Raw genomic sequence first — 20,465 nt, 5'->3', positions numbered from 1 at the left:
AAAAAGGGTAATTGAAAGAAGGGGAAATTCAAGAAGAACAGCAAGCAAGATGCTGCTCAAGTGAAGAATCCCTAGTCTGGACCTAAGCCTGAGACTGAGTGCTTCTACTGCAAAGGGAATGGTCACTGGAAGCGGAACTGCCCCAAGTATTTGGCGGATAAGAAGGATGGCAAGGTGAGCAAAGGTATATGTGATATACATGTTATTGATGTGTACCTTACTAATGCTCGCAGTAGTGCCTGGGTATTTGATACTGGTTCTGTTGCTAATATTTGCAAATTGAAACAGGGACTACAGATTAAGCGAAGATTGGCTAAGGACGAGGTGACGATGTGCGTGGGAAATGGTTCCAAAGTCGATGCGATCGCCGTCGGCACGCTAGCTCTACATCTACCTTCGGGATTAGTTTTAGACCTGAATAATTGTTATTTGGTGCCAGCGTTAAGCCTGAACATTATATCTGGATCTTGTTTGATGCAAGACGGTTATTCATTTAAATCTGAGAATAATGGTCGTTCTATTTATATGAGTAATATCTTTTATGGTCATGCACCCTTGAAGAATGGTCTATTTTTGTTGAGTCTCGATAGTAGTGATACACATATTCATAATATTGAAGCCAAAAGATGCAGAGTTGATAATGATAGTGCAACTTATTTGTGGCACTGCCGTTTGGGTCATATTGGTGTAAAGCGCATGAAGAAACTCCATTCTGATGGACTTTTGGAATCACTTGATTATGAATCACTTGGTACTTGCGAACCATGCCTCCTGAGCAAGATGACTAAAACTCCGTTCTCCGGAACAATGGAGCCAGCAACAGTTTTTTTGGAAATCCTACATACTGATGTATGTGGTCCGATGAATATTGAGGCTCGCGGCGGGTATCGTTATTTTCTGACCTTCACAGATGATTTGAGCAGATATGGGTATACACTACTAGGGAAAACCTTATACACAGAACTTTAGCAGTAGCGCTTGTTAAAAAGCGCGCTACTGCTACACAGCAGTAGCGCGTGCGGAATAACCGCGCTGCAGATACATATATAGCAGTAGCACGTCCCGTTGTAAAAGCGCTACTACTCAAATTCCCACCACTAAGCCGATAGGCTAGTAGTAGCGCTCTTTTAGAAATAGCGCTGCCGCTAATATTGTTGTAGCAGCGCGTTTATGTGTAAGGCGCTACTGCTAACGAAAAGAAAATAAAATGAAAAACAAGTAGAAAAGTAAATGAAAATGAAAGAAATAGAAAAAGAAGAAAGGAAAAAAATAAAATGTAAACAAAAATAAATGAAAAAAGGGAAAAAGGAGAAAGGCATAGCAGTAGCGCGTTTCTGAAAATGCGTTGTAGCTAACTTAGATATAGCGCGTTTTCAGAAACGCGCTACCGTTATGTGTCACTTAACCAGCGGTTTCCCTCCCCCCACGACTTCTCCCCCAAATCACTTGCCCCACTTCGCCGCCGTCTCCCCAATTCGCTGTCTCCCCACTTCGCCGCCGTCTCCTGCCGGCGTGGACGCCCGCAACCTCACTGTCTCCCCCCGAGGCCGCCCTCATCCTCACAGTCGCCGCCCGAGGCCGCCCTCAGCCTCACCGCCGCCGCCCGAGGCCGCCCTCGACCTCACCGTCGCCGCCCTCGACCTCACCGCGGTGGCCCTCGACCTCATCGCCGCCCGAGCCCGCCCAGGACCGCCGCTGCCCGTGCCCGAGCCCGCCCTCCCCGCCCCTGCCTCCGTCGCCGAGCACCTCCCCGCCACCGTCTCTCCCCTCTCTGTAAGCCCCCACCCCTCCCCCCACCACTCCTCTCTCTCTCTGCATTTTAGAGCAAAAATTAGTAGAGCAAAAGTTAGTTTATAGAAAAAAAATTAGTTTAGAGCAAAAGATGTTAAGTAGTAGATGTTGGAGCAAAAATTAGTTTATAGCAAAAAAATTGGTTTACAGCAAAAGTTAGTTAGGGCAGTAGGGTTTAATTAGGGTTTTTGTTTTCATAGATGTTTTTTTTAAAAGAAAAAAATGAAGAAAATGTTGTAGCAGTGCTGCTTGTAGTATATAGTGATACTAGTAGATGTTAATTAGGTTAGGGCAGTAGTGGTACTAGTAGATGTTAATTAGATGTTTTCTAGTTAGGGCAGTAGGGTTTTGCTAGGTTAATTAGGTTAGTAGTGCTGCTAGTAGTAGTGGTACAGTAGGCTAATTAGGTGACGTTAAATGAATAACCTAAATGAATGAAATTAGTAGTTTCCTTTCATCATTATAGAGCACTAAAGTTAACTGGATTTTGTTTGCTTAGTAGTTAAATGAATTTTCTTCTACACTTAGTTTTTGAATTAGCTTGTGAAATTTGGACACGTATATTTGGACATGTGTTGCGGTGTCGAAGATGGATATTTGAACACTGTTTTCAGGGAATTAAGCCAAGTGGCCTATGTTTTGCCGGAGTGTTGATTCATTTCCGTTCCGGCAAATTTCAGGTTCTCGATTTGTCCACTTTTTAGCAAAAGTCATGCCGAAATTTTCCGTGAATTTCGGCATGACTTGTGCTACAAACTAGGACATATCGAGTGCCCGAGATTTGCCACACAGGGAAAGAGTCAGCGTTCCTGCAAAGCATAGGCCTTTTTTATGTTATTATTCATTTTATTAGGTCTAGAATTAATTGACTAGATTTAATCGTAGGAAACATGGCTAGCAACGATGAAGGACAGGGTTCTGGTGATTGCGACAACGTCTACCTGGTGGCAGACGAATTTTTGAGCCTTGCCGACGATCAACGGATGTTGTTGCTGGGCCCACCGGTCGCATCGGGGACTGAGACCGACATGCAGACCGGTGCTGAGACTGAGACCGGCATCGAGACCGGCGCTGAGACTGAGACTGGCACCGAGACTAGCGGAGCCGGTATAGAACCGAAAGCAAAGAGGCAACGGCTTCCTAACAAGCTTAGGACTACTAGACTGGTGGTCGCGGAGGTGGACGACGAAAATTTTGAGCCAAACCCGCCCGAGGAAGCGCGCGCGTGCTACGGCAATCAAATAGGCTGCATCATACGGACAACCACCACCATCAACGATGAGAAACTACAGAAGATAGATAATATGAGGCCCTCCCTCCTAAAGAAGCTGCACCAGATATTCTTGTTCCCGGGCCGGAATGAAAAGGATTATAAAGATCCAGATAAGGACCCGGCAATGAAGAAGATAAACAAACACGCCATGACCAAGTTTAGCGGCGCGTTGGCCGCCTGGAAATCAAGGGTGAAATATCGGATCGTCAACAAAAAGGAACCCTACTCCGAGATTGTAAAGGATAATCCGACAATCACGGCAGAGCACTTTCAAATATTCAAGGCGGCTTGCGAGGCCAAAGCTGCCAAAAAAAGTCGAAGTACATGAAGGGGCTTCAACAGAGGAACAGTGGGTCCCACCACCTCGGAAGTCGCGGTTACGGCAGGAAGAGGTCTATATGGGCCAAGGAGGACGCGGAAGCCGCGAGTCTGGGCATCCCAGACCCCTTGGCGGAGTTCACCGTCCCGCAGGAGTGTGACGTCCTCAGGGCCCGGCACCGTTGAGACCCAGTGAAGAAGGTTTTCAAGACGAACGCGGTCACGACGGAGTTCATGAGACTGCTGCTAATTTTAGTTTCTGATCAATTCGACTGCACGTTAGTCATATTTGTGAATGATCCTTGTGCCTTTTGCAGAGAGAGCAGCACAGGATTGCGGCCGAAAGCAACTCGCCATCTGAGGCGTTGCCGAGGCCCAAGTGGGACACTCCATTCAACCGGGCGTTGAACATATTGAAAGGGCTCCCGGTGGAGACTCGACCGTCGTATGGACGTGTGCACGGTGTCGGAGACGGCGCCACGTGGAAGAAGTACTACCGTGAGACCACGGAGGAGAGAAAGGAAAGACGGAGGTTAACTGAAGAAAACATCGACAAGAAGGTTGAGATTGCAGTTGAGAAGAAATCGTCTGAGACAGTCGCGACAGCGGTAGCTGTCGCAAAACAGGTGCTTGTAGATATGCCTACTACCTTGGTTCGGCCGTTTTCAATTGGAGCAGGCAAAATCCAGAAAAAAAATGCAGCAGACATTCCCCTTGCTGAATTCTTGGGGAGCAGCTCGACTAGCGTTGCACCAGCACCTGCAGCTGCACCTGCTCCCGCACCGGCTCCCGCACCTGCTCCCGCACCGGCTCCCGCACCGGACGTGCTCGGCGGTGCTTCGTCTTTGGCTAAGCTCGACGCCCTCACGGTATCTGTCACACCGGCCCCCTTCAATAAATGTATAATCTCCTGTTTTCCTTGCCTTTCGGATGTCTCACGTCGCATACTTTTCTTTGCAGGCCGACAAAACCCCGTGCACCATATTGTACACCATTGGTGACCAGAAGGTGGACGTGGGGAAGGTGACGATAATGAAGCAGAAGGAACCATTGTTCCACAGCCGGCTGATCCCCCCGCACGTCTTCAAGGTTTCCGTGGCCAATGTCAAACCAGGCCACGAGATATTGGCTCGTCTGGTACTATTGGGGGATGACGACGAGACCCCGCGGCGGCTTGGTGATTGTTGCAATGGGTGGGTCCTGTTATGGCCAAAGAGTCTGCTTCGTTTGGAGGCGGCCGGGAGCACACCCACGAGCACGCAGTTAGGTATGAACATCAACACCTCATCTACCCAATTAGCGTCGACTATCGTGCTGGGCGATAGCGGAGGGGGTGAGGAAAAGGCTCCATTAGTCGCTGGTGACGTCGCCATAGATGAGGATGAGGATGACGATGACACTCAATAGTATGTCAATACTAGCGCCTACTTAGGGTTTGAGCGTCATGAGTCAGTGCCTGAATTGCCGTCTCCAGAGTGTGAACGTATTATGGACAACCTTCCGGTAGTAAAGAAGTCTAGGAAGAGACCGAGGAAAGGCAACAACAAAGTTGCTCTATGATCCAGCCGCCTCAGCCGCCTCGGGTTCAAGACCATATAGATATCCCCGGTGCGGCAAAATGGCATATCCCCGGTCAACCCATCCTACCTGAAGCAGTGCTAGGGGCCAGATTCGACGATCTATGGAGACTTCATGAAGATGTGCTGCGGATAGAGAAATGCCTCATCGCCTCGAAAGATCCAGGATACCCACTCTACGTGGTTAACGTTCCGCGTCAATTGTCGTGCGTCGACACATTCCCCGCGAAGAAGTTCTTCCTTCGATTCGATTACATATTCGACATGTTTCACGTGAAGAAGCTGGATTTTACGTTTGTCCGCCTTTATGCCTTGCACATGAACTACCTCATCGGGGTTGATCAGATACCTCATATCTGTGTCGCTGACAAGTACTTCATGCACGAGGGGTTCTTGGGAGTCTGCGTAAAGCACCGTGAATACGCGTGGGAATACATCGTCAATTTCATGCTCGCCAATACACTACAAGAAAATCTGCATGTTGAGACGTCAAATTCCATCGCTAGAGACTTGGTATTTCATCTCTAGGCAACTGTAGAGTCGATTTGGTAAAGCGTCCTTGGAGCGTCTTTCCATGGACCGTCTCAAAACCGGTAGACACGCTTGCTAAGGGTGTGTACAAGACATGGGACGTTTTATTGAGACGTTAAAGTCGTCTCTATACATGTCGAGACGTTATGTTAGAGACGCTCAAAGCACGTCTCCACGGGAGTAGAGGTTTCATCATGGACCCGATGCTTATACGCGCTATGTAGGGATGTTGTATTCGTTTCTAAATATACATAAGTTTTTCTGCAGCTATGAATTATTTTACATTAAATAATATTTGGTTTATTTTTACTTTATATTTCATCATTTCTAATTCGATTACTTTATCATGACACATATGCATGTGCGGTCTGATCAAATGTCATTATATGAAAACCTAGCTTCACATCACCAATTCCATTTGCACAGGCATCCTCACTAGAAAATCCAGTGGACTAATTAGTACGAACAAATACATGTATTAAAAGTGTGCGGAGTTCACAAATGAATCAAATCAGACATTCATATGAAAGATACAAATGAATAAGAAAATATCCTACAAACTAGAACCAAGTTTTCCTATGAAGCTAAAATCTATACATAATTCATTATATTTGTTCATTTAAAAATTAATCCATCTGCAGCTGCTCCTGGATCCTGCAATGCAGTCCTCTAAAGCCTTAGCTTTCCTGAAAAGAAAGGAAACAAAGAAAGGTTTACATGAACATAAGCTTTTGGACTAGTGCACAATGAAATGTTCTTTGATGAATTGTAAGAGATGTACCATACTAGTGTTTTCTGGTTGTGTTGGAGTAGGAATGTTTTTGTAGTGTTGTTGGAGCGATTGGCTCGGGTATTTTTGACCTAAAAATTTACAAAGATTCTTCATAAATTATATACCTTAATGGACATTGAAGCATACCCGATGCTTGTATGGAAGTGGACTTACATGTGATTGAGGCCAAGCAATAACATAATCAATAGTATCCCTTACTGTCTGGATTGGATTCTTTCCATACAATCTAATAAGTCTCTCATCGTCAAGATTTGAAATGCTGTGATGAACAGAAACACCAAAATATTGCTCTCCAAGCATGCTTCCTCAAACCACATATGTGGTATGTTTATTAACTAAAGTTCCTCTGGCCACGACTTCACTTGTGTTTGTCGAGATCTTCGAAAACAATTACTTCAATCTTTTCCCTATTATTTCAAGAAAAATCGCACTTATTTCAGTAAGAATATGCATGAATGGAGACATTAATCAGGGAATATAATTGACAGGTCTTTATCATGTATAACAAATGCACTAAATCGTCAACCTTATTATGTACATATTGATTCTATCTGGTTCCTAGTTGTACCATATACACTTCTAAACTGAACTCTTTTCTATGTCAGCTCCAGGATTTTACATAGTGCTCATCAGTGATATTATTACCATGACAAAGAGGCGAATTCATCTTATCATGTACTACAGATTTCCATGATTATCTCATTTTGTTGCATTAGGGTCACTTGCTACTGCTGCTGCTACTAGTTCATGAGTACCATTTATTCTTTTGTGAAACTAGTATTAGCAGTTCTTTGAAAATAAATAGTATTAGCACATGTATTACCAAAATCTTGGAAATAATTATTTCCATGATGATATCATGTTGCTTGTAAAAAAAAGCAGCAGGAAAAATACCCTACTTGTACAAAACAGGACACTACGTTTCTTCTGATATGTGGTTTGAGTATACCTGGCTAGTGAACTGCTCGTCTTGGTATGGTTGATTCTGCACCTTGATTAGCCCTATCAAACTTTTCAATGTGTGCCTCTATAGTTGAGGTTCCTTTCGGTTGTAAGTAAACTTGTACAAAATAAAGGCATTGTTTAACAACGAAGCAGAAACTTATGTACAAGCAGACATTGTTTGATACCTTAGCAATGATGTGTTCATGTAGTAAAGACGATCTGGTGTAACCCTCTTTGGTTCTCGCACAATTGCTAGGATGCAATTCCTGCAACTTATGATGAACAATTGTTTTTAAGTATTAGAAAAAACTAGCGCTAACTTACTAGTGAAGAAACTATTGCATCCGCTGCATAACATTCCGTGGAGCATCCACATTGTCAGGTGCTTCTACATGTGGTAGGTCACTGCCAACAACTCTTCTGCTAAACCTGAAACAAGAACACGATAATAATATATTAATACCCACACTTTATCTTCGGAGAAAGAGATGTTGATATACCAACTTCATCACTTCCCACGGCTACAATTTTATTTCTCCATTTCTGTCCAGAGAATTTTTGCTTCATGAACAAATGCATCGTACTCAGCTCATTTGTAGTCTTTTACATTATACTTGATATTATATCTTGGCCAAAACAATGATAAAATCATAAATTAATCGATAAGATAATGAAGGGAAAGTGTGTATATAAGCATATGTCAAGGTCATGCATTGCACTGCATTATCTATATAAACAACTAAACCATGTGAGATGGAATAGGAAAATAACTGTAAGTGGCAGAAAACTGCATACATACAGCTTGAGTCATGTTCTTACTAGCATGCAAGGAATGTAGAGCGACCACATAGAATGTCTCCATTTCTCCAACATTACCTATACTACGCAATAAAAAACAAAAGAAAATTGACCTTTTGTTTTCTTAGCTAATCAGGGATTGTCGTCTCTTTGTAGGTTCAAGCCAAATGGCTTATTTTATATGTTCCACAACAAATTCAGTTTCCTTAATGAGCAGTTAAGGGTCTTTGGCTATTATAAATACCCATCAGTTTTTCAGATATGATCTAGGTGTTTGAAAACACAATTGTACAGAGAAGGGTCTAGATATGGTAAAAGGATAAGGTGCGTACAGTAAAGGAATTTCAGGATTATTATAGACTGCTACGCCTTGAGGCGAGGCCGGACACAAAGAGCTCCACAGGCCACAGCCACGTGCTTTTTCTTTTGGAGGAATGAGTGCTACACGAGGCTGCTGTAGTGCTGCATGCTTGCTCTGTATCTTCATTGTTGCTCTATATCAGGTCTGCTGCGTGCTATGCGAGACTAGGCTTCTTAGAATATATTTTTCCCTCTAATCCTGGGCGGGCCACGGCCAATTTGGCCTTGCCGCAGCTCCGCCAGTGATTACAGTATATATCAGGGTTAGAGGTACTGAGGTTGTATGATTGAATTTGTTGTATAGTGAAAAAATGGTTCGCCAGAGTGGTCGGCATGTCTGCGTGCACCTGTTGCTTGAACTATGTTTAGGGTTTACTGCCATTTATTTCAGTTGTGAGAGGATCACAGAAACAAAACGTGTTGGGTGAAAATATGGATGTACAAATTGCATATTTCGTTGTACAAGTTAACTAAAACCATGATATCTCTGCAATGTGTGTGGCTCTTGGCTATATACTAGCTTTTTATCTGACTGCAACTTGTTGACCATTTAGTTCAGTAGTTTCTTGTGCAGAAAAAATGCCATCTCACTGTCACATAACACATTACTAGTGTGTCACTGTCAAATTACTAGTCATGGATGATTACCGTTTAGCATTGTCACTGCCAATCCACCTTTGATCCCTTCTGTAACCGAACAGCCTGGTGAATGGGAAGATTATACAGGGATTGGAAACTGAAACCCCATGGGGAATAGAGTCGCAGGAGGGGTTAATCTGAAACCGTAGGTGTTGATTCGGGGAATCAAACCCCAAGAACCGAACATGCCCTAAATGAAGGAGGCTACTTTCACTGATTTAATGCTAAAATTATAGAGGAGATAGGATTCAAGGAATCACCTGCTTGACGGGGCGGACGTCTGAAAATATTGGACGGTGCCGAGAGCTGCCTGTGGACGGTTTAGCGACACAACACGCGGCGGAGCTTCTGGCAGAGGATGACCTCGGCATGGATGCAACTTGGTGACGGTGACGATGACGTCCGTGAGGAGCGCAGCTTGTCGACGGCGAGGAAGTCGGACGCCGACGGGGCTCCAACTGGCAAGATCGTTGGCGGAGGAGAAAAGGAAGTCACCGGCGGAGGCCGGAGCTCGCGGCGGAGGTTAGCACTTGGGTGAGGCTGCATCCACGCCGTATGTGGGAATGGGCGGCGCACGGGAGGGGCAGGTGCCGGCGTAGATTGGAACCGATCCGGAGGTGGGGAGATGGCGCCGTGGGGCGGGGAAAAGACGCGGAAGGATTACTTGGAGCGAAAATAATCCAGCAGAAACGCGGGAAGCCCTAGGCGGTAAACAAAAAAAAATAGGAACCCCAATTTGATAAAGCGAAAAATAGTTTGCGTGCACAATTTTTTTAGTATTTTTAAAATAATTAAAACCAATGGTAATACGAGCCCCTAATATCTGTTCGATCGAGAATAAATAGTATATTCCCTCCATGAAAAATATAGTATAAGACGTTCTATTCTCGTTCAGATGCATGTAGATGCATTTTAGTATATTTGTTCACTCACGTAAGTACATATGCGGTTCATAATGAAATATCTAAAATGACTTATATTTGTGTATGGAGGGAATAATTTTGAAGAGTTTCACCGGCCGCGGGCAGCCAAAGCCACCCAACACCGGTAAGTAATGTACCAGGGATGAGCCTCCCGTCCGCTATTCATAGCGATTTTGCGTTCGCCACTGGTACTTTGTTCTGGAATTGTGGCGGCTGGGAGCTCCGGCTGGGAAGAGCGGCGTCGAGCCGCGGAGGAGCTCTGGCTTACGGCAATGCCTTCGAGCAGCATGGGAGCAAAATCGAGCCACAGAGGAGTTTGGGACAAGGTGAGCGTCGGTTGGGCCCACTAGCAATGTGGCAACCTGCCTATTAGGTATGTTCGGTTCGGGGATTATTAGATACTCCTTCCGATCCATATTACTTGTCTTTTAAACGGATGCATCTAGCACTAAAATATGTCTAGATACATCCGTTTGAGCGGTAAATAATATGGATCAAAGGGAGTAGTTCGTTTTAGAAGATTAGAAAATAAATAAATGAGAAGAGTATTACAAAGGTTATCCAAGGGACCGATTGGAATCTGCACTGAAGCTCGTTAATTCATACTACTAGGTGGGAGATCAGAAGTCCATCTAGGCTACAAAGCATTGGATCTGTGGGCTTATAAATATATAGGTACACGCCATCCTCCACCACTGGCATGCTCGCCGCCGCATGCCTTCTTCACCAATGAGGGGGGGGGGGGGGGTGTCCTTGCTACCTCCCTAATCTGGCAGGGCTCCCTGACTGCCCTTGCCCTCGGTGATGTTGTCGAACCAGTGGTGGCCGATGCTCCTCTGCGGTTAATCCTGTCTTTCAGTACCTCCACTCACCTTGTGATTGCACCGATTTGAAATCAAGCACATGCTCCGCTATGTTCAGCAGATAGTCTCTCATGGCTTACACCTTCGACATGCTCTCTCCAACGTTCTTTTTGCTTTCTTGGATGATGTCTGGGTCTTGGATCGGTCGAGGGCCCAGGCTTCCGCAAGATTGGGGTCATTGCAATCTAGTACCACTAAATGGAGAAATTATATTTGTGCAGCTGACCAGATTGACAGTTTGGCGCAAGCACACATGCGACAATGCACTGATTCCATTCCCAAGAAACACCATAACTTCTTAGCATGTTTGGCTATCCACAACCCACAATCAAACACGAGCCAGATTCTTCATGCACACATGCCACTACGCACCAATTCCATTCCCAAATAGCACCGCATCTTCTTAGCCTCCACCGCAATTTAGCATGTTCGCCTATCCAAAACCCACAATCAAACATGAGTCAACTTCTTCATGCACACATGCCACCACGCACCAATTCCATTCCCAAACAGCGCCACAGCTTCTTAGCCTCCACCACAACTTCTTAGCATGTTTTCCTATCCGGAACCCACAATCAAAATGCTTCCAAAAACAGTTTTCTAAGCATTATTTTGTTTTTTTGCTGAGGCCTCCACAAATGTTATTTCATTACGAAATTGGAATGCATGTGAAACACAGATCAATGTTTGTTGCAAAAAAAAAACCAGATTTTTTTGAACTTTTTAAATATGTTTTTCGATTTTACTGTAGCAAAGGGTGCATGTGAGCTCGAGCTCACATACTCCATGTCCGGCCATGTGGGACTATTTAAACGAAATATCCATGACATTAATACCACAAGGTGGGAATCCTATTTTTAGCACGATGATGGTGCGCGCGCGCTGTGGTGGAAGAGATCCAACAGTTAGAACGTAGGCGTCATATAGGGAGTCCCGCGGCTAGGCCGGCCCACTGGGGCGAGCTAACAGGATGTTTTCTTTAGTGCGCGATAGAAAAAATTAGAAAACTGTAGTGCGCTAGGAAGGAGCTGAATCGCAACCTCATAATACAGAGTGCACACTATTAGCAGCTAGAACTAAAAGCTGTTGTTGATTTGCTAACGCGCAATATATGTAAAGAACACACTGCACCACCGAGAATTGAAAAGATATGTATGAAAAATTTGAACGTATTTTTTTGTTGAAGAAAGTGAATTATCTTTTGAAATGTGATCATTTTCAAATATTGAACACATTTTTAAAAATTTGGGCATTTTTTAATCTGTTAATAATTTTGGAAACGGGAAAGTTTTTTGAAATTTTGAAGAAATTTGAAAACATGAACATTTTGAAATTTTTGAAAAAAATGAAACCTCGATTTTTTTTGTAAAAACGCCAACATTCTTGGGAATCTCGAACATTTTTCAATCTGTGAACACTTCTTGGGAATGGGAACAAATCTTGAAATTTTGAACAAAGTTTGAAAACGTGAACATTTTTTGAAAAAAACTGAACAAAACTTGAAAGTGAACATTTCTTTTGGGTCTGTGAACAATTAGCTGTCTCATCAATAATTGGTCATCGTATTGCACCACATAGTTCTTGGGCCGTACAAGGTTTTCGTCAGGGAGCTCAGGTTCAGGCCCTGTTGGGCGCATTAGCTGAGACGGATCCCCCTCAAAAAAAAAAAGCCTAACACGTAGGTTGCGCGAAGGATCAAGTAGGATCTAACCCCCAGGTTTAACAAGCATGCGTTAGTCCTGTTAGTAGGACACTGGACTCCACATCAATCTTCGAGGTCGCAGGTTCAAGTTCTGTTTCTTGCAATATTCTTTTGGGGTTGAGTTATACTCATATTGTTCGCTGGTGTGGCTGGCCCAGCATGAAGGCCCAACGGTGCGCCAAAAATCTGTAGTTTTGTTTTGAGTCGTAGATTTTTTTTACCACCTTTGACACATATGATTTGGGGCATGCTATGCTTCGGCCGGGTGATGTTTAGAAACATCCGCGGCCTCGGTAGCCGTAGGATCACGAACTGGACAACCGTCTGATCTTCTTCCCGTGAGCGTGCATCAACCATTGCAACAAGGCTTGTGCTTCACTCGGCGTTTTGCAACACGAGCCTTGTTGCGCTTGTGTTGAACTGTTTTTTCTTTCAAATATGGCCTATGTTTTAGAAACAAGACCTTTGCTATAAAACAATAAACTTGGTAGTTGCCCCTTTGCAACAAACGTAGTGTTGCGCTCGTTTCCTCTGCAACAAAAGGCTTGTTGCCGAAACAATAAAAATTTTACAATAAGTGGTTGTTTGCATGTTGTTGCAGAAACTCGTCCCGCGGCAGCGGTGCTGCTGGCGACGACCGCCCAAGAAGGTTCCGATGGTGGTCATGGCTTCAAGAGCTCGGTCCAATTGGGAAAGAAAGAGGGGTGTGGGAGGAGAAAAATGAGAGGAAGGAAGGGCGACCACTACAATAGGAACCCCCCTATAGCAACGCATTTTTCCGTATCTAGAAGACCATATATGCGTTGTTAGTGTGTTTACCAACGGTTTAGGATGCGTTGCCTTATCCGGCATTGCTAGCGCATAATGCAACGCTTATATTATCGTTGGTAAAAGAGACCGTTGCAAGAATACAACACATAAAACAGACTGGTGCAACACTTCTATGTGTTGGTGCTTATTGTATAGGAAACAAAGTTCCAGGGCTTGGCAACAAAGAATTTGCAACGTGGTTCATATATAATATGATTAATATTTTTTATACATATTGCCAGCAATTAAATTAGTGCTTTACATAATGGTGATAATTATGAATTTCCAGTAAAGACAAACAAGAGAATATACTCACGGGAGGAAGAAATCATATATTAAATAAAACTGTTGGATTACAATAGTGCATATTACACAAGAAAAATCATCCAAATGGGAAGTATAATCTAAATGTTTCTTGACGGCGAAACTTAAATTAAAAGCATCCATAAACATCCCTACAACGTAACTAAAACACAATCGAGGAACATCATCCCTACAACTTAATTAAAACTGACACCATCCGTCTTCATCATCATGAACAGGAACATCATCATCATCATCCTTGTAGTATACTTGCCACACACACCAATAGAATCATCCATTTATCTTTTGAATCTACAAACAAAAAAACAAAATGAACTGTTAACACACACAATGCATTGACATGATGCAAGTAGTCATAGAGGGAGGATATTACTCACTTACAAAGGTTGAGATGCAAAAACAAATCTGCATTACCAAGAGTATTGCAGTTTTTGCGACTCCGTACCCAATCTTCAGTTTTCACAAGTGCCATATCAACATGCACTACCCAGAATTCATTAGTAATTTCAGCACCATCAAGTTCAAATTTAGGATCACAACTTACAACTGTAGCAAGAGCTACATGTGTTACGATTTTTTAGGCTCATTAAAATACTTTTGTTCCTACCTGTTAGAGAAAATCAAAGTTACCATTGAAAGAATCATGTCAAGCAAAATAATTAATAGAAACGTGACATATAACAGAAAAGGTTGAGAGGCCAAGACATGTCGTGTTTGCATCTTCCCCTCTACTATATGGTTATGAATACATCTACAGGTTAATCTCAATATGTGCAACATCTATGAAATTCTATGAAGCCTTTCACTACAAACAAAGTAGTTTTGGTGATGGACGCTGAAAATAATTAAACTTCATATGATAGCTTCAGTGTAGAACACAAAGATAGAAATTTTTATTCAAGTAGCAGTATGGTATGATCAACTGCATAATTCTGAGGCACCTACCGGAAGATACTGAAGCAGTATGTTTGGCCATTAACCAAGTAAAAAAATATTACTATATCAATACCTGGGTCATATTAAGCCAAAAGATAAAATAAATTTACCAAATTAGTGCAAATAAAACATATTAGACAATAAAAAGAAGCTTTGAAGCATAAGATCTATCATAAATGAAGTACTCCCAGTACCGACCCAATGATTTTGCATGAAGTGCAGCATGGACAGCAGGGCGGATCAACCATTAGTTCATCTTTACCACCAACTCCTAATAAAATAGCTAGTATATATCCAGATCAAACTCTAAATAGCACATCTGAGCAGATAAATCAAAGGCAGTGACACTATTAAGAAAAGGAGAAGACACGGCAGAGAAAACAAGACTGTAGTATGTTCGAACAAATAATTAGGATGTCTTGTTTGTAGACTACAAATACAAATCAGACATAGATACGGCGATCTATTTAGTTGGAAGTTGCAGGCATCCAAAAAATAATATTGAATGTGGTCTAATAATTGAACGACACTACAGATGGACCATGCCAATTAAAGTGATATAGAAACAATTGACATTATTTTTCTTTTTCTTTTTGCAATCCATCAGTACATGACCTCATGATGAATCAGAAACATGTTAGTATTTATAAAGTTGCCATATGCTACAATTTTACTTCTCTTTTCCTCATGGTGTGTATTCTTCCTTGTAAAGGAAAAGCACATCAAGAGAATAAAGGAGTGACACTACGGATGTAGGCAAGCATGGTATAAAGCGGAAGCACGAACCACAAAAGAAGTGTCTATAATTTGGCAAACCAGCAGACAGAACCGTGTAGGTATATGTTGTTAATAATAGGAGAAGGGGACATCAATCAAATTCCAATAGCCAAGTGAATAAATGGAAAACATCCATGGTTTTGTATTCCTGGAACACAATCTAGTTCAGCTATCATTAAAAAATACAGAAGTCAGATAAGTTGTAATAGGTGTGGAATTTTATCTAACATGTCACTTGACTAAATAAGTACTACTCGTCTCAGCATAGTTTTATAAGATTTGTTTCTCTTCTACCGTATTTAGGGGTTACACAGTAAACAATTTCTGTTCATAAATCATAAGTAAATCGCAAGATCTTCTTGCATAAAAAAATTGATATGACACGCAGCTCACATAAGCATATTTTTAAATGGCAAGCATAGCTCGTTGTAGATGTACTCAGTAATATTTTTCAGAGTTTTGTGACAAGCAACAGTAATTGATCAACAGATTACTTCCTTATGCTCTTGAACTCCAACTATAGTGGGGAGAAAGCCTTATGCGGCTGAGTGTTAATGTCACTAGATGCTGATGGATGATCATGCGGAGAACTGTGGATCAGAAGCCCTCAGATCCAACAAGTACTCTGCTTTGCCATGCTCTGCACCGATGTCCTTCTCCCCCAGCGTCCCAGCGGCCTAGTTGACCGAGCTGCATAAAGCTGTCAAGTTGCTCCTCAGTTTGTAGTAGCAGAGAACACAAAGATCTAAATGGTCTTTTAAGCGAATGAAATATGTAAAAAAAAAACTGAATTTTGACTCAAATAAAAGAGAGGGAGAAAGTTTTGGGGTCATGTCCATTGCAACATATTCAGTGCTTGAGTGCCTTTGCATTTCTCTGCACCGAGTGGAGGTAATTATTACTTAGTAGAGAAAATTGATATTGTAACCTGCTCTGAAGTCTCGGAAACAAGAAGAACCCGAGGGAGGGAGATCCAACGCGATCCAGCCTTGGCCTCCACTGCCTCGGCCTCGCGCCTCGCCAGAGCAGCTCAGCCGTCGGCCGAAGTCGCGCAGGTCGCCGTGTTCCCCCGCTCTTCTTCCTCCCTCTGTTTATCTCTTCCTTTTTTCTCTCAAGTCTCAACCCCCTCTGTACTTCTCTTTGCAAGGAGGCCGCCATGGACTTCCTCGTCGAGCCATCGCCGGAGTTCCAAGTCCGCGCCGCTCGAAACCGTCTTCAACCTCCGTCAGCCCTTGTTCCTCCATGCCCCGCGAAGCGCATGCCAAGCCGTCGCCGCGTCGAGCTCCACCGCCCAAGTCCGCTGTCCCGCCGCCCGCCGGACCTCCCTGGCTGTCTTCCTCCACTGCATCTAGTCGCTCCTCGAACGCATCAAGTCCCCCTGCATCAAGCGCCGCCCTCGCCAAGACGCATCAAGCGTTGGTGCTCTTCTGCCTCATCGGGTGGATGACACCCAGCGCACTCACGCGCGTGGGGTCAAGGGCGTTGACCGCGCCCCTGCCTGGGCAGATCGCCAGCGCCTCCCCGCTCGATCCCCTGCTCGACCGCTCGCATGGTACGCTCCCTCGCTCCCTCCGTCCCCACTCCTCGAGTTGATGAGATATGAGAGAAGCCGACGAGCGGCCGTTTGGTGCGGCACGGGACAGCGGCCATGTGCTCTGCTCAAGGACTTGTTTTAATCCTGATATATCTGATGAAATAGTACTTCTCTACTTCACTGTTCAATCAGGCGATGCAGAATCCCAGTTCCAGAATGTTTTTCAAACTATATTTGCTAGAAAAATGATCTTATATTATTTACATGGGTCAATCTCGACCATCATGATTCCTAAGCTAATAAGGTTGGTTGTGTGCTCTCCTTGCAGCAGCCTGAGCTCCGGCGAGGTTGATCTGGACGGCTCGGCAGCGTCACCGGCGGTGAGAACCCCCCTCCCTTCGCGGCTATGGACGAACTGGTTTGCGTGTTGCCTCCTACCTTTTGTGCTCTCGTTGCGGTGGTTAGGTTAATGAAAATTGAACTAGTTAACTACTGTAAGCGATTCTGCAATTGTTTGTGGATCTGGCAGCAAGCAGTATGAACCATAGTTTAGCTGCTTTAGATAACTACTACTTAGGTTAATAACAATTAGTAGGACTTCATCACAGTTCTTCTGTAGTTCCCTTTAGCCGCTTTAGATAACCATAGTTCTTCTGTAGTTGTAGCTGGACTGTTAATTTGGTACTCCATCACATCGGTGTGGGTTTTGGCAGTACGAGTGTACTGCCACAATGTCACCAGCTGGTGCAATTGCAACCAGTAGAAATGAGAATATAGTATTGGCAATTTGGCATAATATACACCTGAGTCGGATAAGACTTAGGACAATGTCCTTTGAGGCTGCAGAAGATTAGTTGCTAGTTGCTACCATGTGCGTAGGATAAGATCAGATGCTGCTGCTGCAGGATAGTTATCCTCTTCGTATGGCAATATGCTTATTTTCCTTGGTTCCAACTACGCAGCGAATTCTCTTTCAAAAAAAAAAAAATGTGGCGCATGCATGAGGATCAATCCTGTTGACTGCGTGACAATCATGTTTCTCATCATTGTAAGTTTTGGTTTTGAAAAAACATACATGTTTTCTTGATCTTATGTTAAGTCTGTTTATTTATAAATCCAACTTCCATGTTTTTTTAGAGGCAAACCTGAAGACTGACCCCCAATGTTTCCGTGCAGGTAGTAACTCTAATAGGCCACTACACTTTCCAAATTCCAATGCTCGCGTGTTGGTCGTTCCCAAGTTTTCACTACCCTGAGTATGTACTCTACCGTACATTTCCAAAAATTCTTCCTCTCATTCACCTGATGCATACTTGTTCAATGTGTTTCCGTGAAGTTATTAGACATACAATACTTTTGAAATACCCATACTGTAACTGGCCAAAGAACTAGAAGCAAAAGACATACAGTACATCACTTTTCAAATGCTCAATATTGTAGCTGACACACTAGAGAACTAGAAGAATAACCTGGATTAGAAACACTCGCTGGGTGCTTCCCTTGCCCCTGGCAATGTCAATGAATCACAGTGGTACTGTAGGCACCGAGGAAATTGTGGCATGTTGTTTAATTTGTTTATTCATTTGTTGCAGTCTGTGCACTGTTGTGGTGAAACTCTAGTGTTTCTGCAACCTACAAGTGTGTATGGGCACTGATTTCTAGAAGTATTTGAGTTGACATCTTTGTTGGCTTAGATAGTACAGAAATTTTGAAGGGCGGTTGATTTGCTTCTGGTTTTTGAAATAGAGCTGACTATAGTTATGCATAAACGAGAATATGCTTGTAACTGGTGAAAAATAGACCAGCTTCGCAGTTTGCCACATTGGTGATGTAAATGCCCCTAAATGATGATATCTTAGCAAGTGCTTGCTGCGATGTTTAACCTTGTTACTATCGTCCATAAGTATTGCCGTTGATTTTGATATATGAGCACTAGTGTTTCCTGCTTACAGCAAGCTATGTATTCTACATGTGTCCATTTTACCTGTGTAAATAGTTTGTTTCATACCTAGTAACATGTTTCCTCATAATGAATTATTCGTGCCATGTGAATCATTGCTGCTATCCTGCTACTAATGGATACAGGGACGAAATGCACAGTTTCCTGTCAAGTAGTGTTTGTTTGGTGACAGAATGCTGTTTTTTCCTTCCAAGTATAATGCTCCTTTCATGTAGTGATGATACTACATCTATTTCATTTCATGTTTATGCCTCTTCCAGAAAATGTGTAGCACCTACAGTAATCAATCTAACTTATCCATTTTATTTTATAGGCCTTCGAGTACAAGAGGCTGCTGCTTGACTATAACAGCGAACACGACCAACAAGTTCCGCCAGCGCGAGGCAAGCGACGACATGCTCGGTTACCCCCACCTGTGAGTCGCGCTCCCCCCTGCCCAGCCGCCCCTCCGTGAGTCGCTCTAAATTCGGGATCACTGCTAGATCCTCGGCACTGGAAACGATCAGATATTCAGATGATATGTTAGTTTCTGTGGTTTCTGATAGGCCCGCTGCATCTGTTGGCGTTAACCATTTCCTATGTGGTTCTGTGTGGAACCCTTCCTAATTTGTTTGCAGCCCTTCCTAATTTTTTGTTTTTGTTCTATTTGGAAATGGATGGAGCAGATGGAGCAGGTGCTCTGCTCTTGCACACGTCTGGCACCGTCTCCGGCGCGGTGGTGCTTCTTGAGGCGACCGGCGTGATGGCGGCTGTGTACGGCGGCGACCACAAGCTCTCCGGTGAGTCGGCTCCATCTTCTAGCCCTAGCTCCCTATTTTCTGCTCCTATAGCATGCTCTGTTGGTTTAGAACACTAGCAGCAGTAGCCTACCGTGTATACGTACTAAACAGCAGGAGCTCAATCACCTTGTGTACACTAGCAGCTTGCTTACACACTTGTCACTTTTGCTTGTGATAGCCATTACGTAGCTGAATCATGTCCGTGTCTACTAATCATCAGTTCATAGTATTTGGCTTCTGTGTGATGGTCTGCGACTATTTTATGGTGATGTGGATATACTTTCTGATTTAAAGTTACTAATATTTTTTGTTTTGATTCTTTCTCTGGTGCGAGGAAAGCTGTAGTAGACGTCAACGATGCCTACTTGCTTGGTTGCTACAGTGATGCATGCGCCGGTCAAGCAAGCACACGTGCATATACGTACATGTTAGGATAGTAGCAGATGTGCCATAATTCCTGTGTAAGGAAATGTATTCCTGAGATGATTTTGTTATGTTATCTAAACCTGGGAGATATGTTATGTGATGTGATATGATGGATGATCTGAATTCGACATTGAGTTTTCCTGATTTGAATATGAAACAATGTCGGATGCGTGTGTGTAACTGGATTAAAGAGGTCTTGTGCCCAAACAATTTTGTCCAAACATTTATTTCAAAATCCGAGATCTAATACTGGACAACTAATTGGGCTGAAAAAGGCCACAACCCAACAAGCATTGGTCTGTTTAAAAAGTGAAACAAAAAAAGCCTCAGAAAATAAAAAAAAACATTGCAAAAAAGGCCGAGGCCCCCTAATATGGAAGTATGGCCCGTGCAGAAATTGACAGAA

The 20,465-nt window shown here is 43.4% G+C and overlaps 3 long non-coding RNA genes across 5 annotated transcripts; 1 reads left to right on the top strand and 2 right to left on the bottom strand.

The window, feature by feature from the left end:
* Positions 1 to 6,279: 6,279 nt before the first annotated feature.
* On the bottom strand, positions 6,280 to 8,314 carry LOC120968947 (uncharacterized). Of its 2 annotated transcripts, XR_005763212.3 has the most exons (4): positions 7,414 to 8,314; positions 7,233 to 7,343; positions 6,437 to 6,690; positions 6,280 to 6,351 (listed from the first exon to the last, which is right to left on the bottom strand). It is a non-coding gene; the product is annotated as an uncharacterized lncRNA (long non-coding RNA). The 2 variants fall into 2 exon arrangements; XR_012188968.1 differs by having other exon boundaries at positions 7,233 to 7,426.
* A 5,326-nt stretch (positions 8,315 to 13,640) lies between these two features.
* On the bottom strand, positions 13,641 to 15,979 carry LOC120968126 (uncharacterized). The gene is made up of 2 exons (XR_012189400.1): positions 14,025 to 15,979; positions 13,641 to 13,938 (listed from the first exon to the last, which is right to left on the bottom strand). It is a non-coding gene; the product is annotated as an uncharacterized lncRNA (long non-coding RNA).
* Positions 15,980 to 16,316: 337 nt separating this feature from the next.
* On the top strand, positions 16,317 to 20,239 carry LOC109732461 (uncharacterized). 2 transcript variants are annotated; one of them, XR_012189694.1, is made up of 6 exons: positions 16,317 to 16,912; positions 17,223 to 17,274; positions 18,071 to 18,150; positions 19,168 to 19,269; positions 19,520 to 19,633; positions 19,973 to 20,239. It is a non-coding gene; the product is annotated as an uncharacterized lncRNA (long non-coding RNA). The 2 variants fall into 2 exon arrangements; XR_005762981.3 differs by having other exon boundaries at positions 19,520 to 20,239.
* The last annotated feature ends 226 nt before the right edge of the window (positions 20,240 to 20,465 follow it).

The sequence above is a fragment of the Aegilops tauschii genome, chromosome 7 (assembly GCF_002575655.3).
Source record: "Aegilops tauschii subsp. strangulata cultivar AL8/78 chromosome 7, Aet v6.0, whole genome shotgun sequence".
NCBI classification, from domain to species: Eukaryota; Viridiplantae; Streptophyta; class Magnoliopsida; order Poales; family Poaceae; genus Aegilops; species Aegilops tauschii.
Note: the sequence above shows the minus strand (reverse complement) of the source record. Positions and strands in the feature narration are given on the sequence as shown.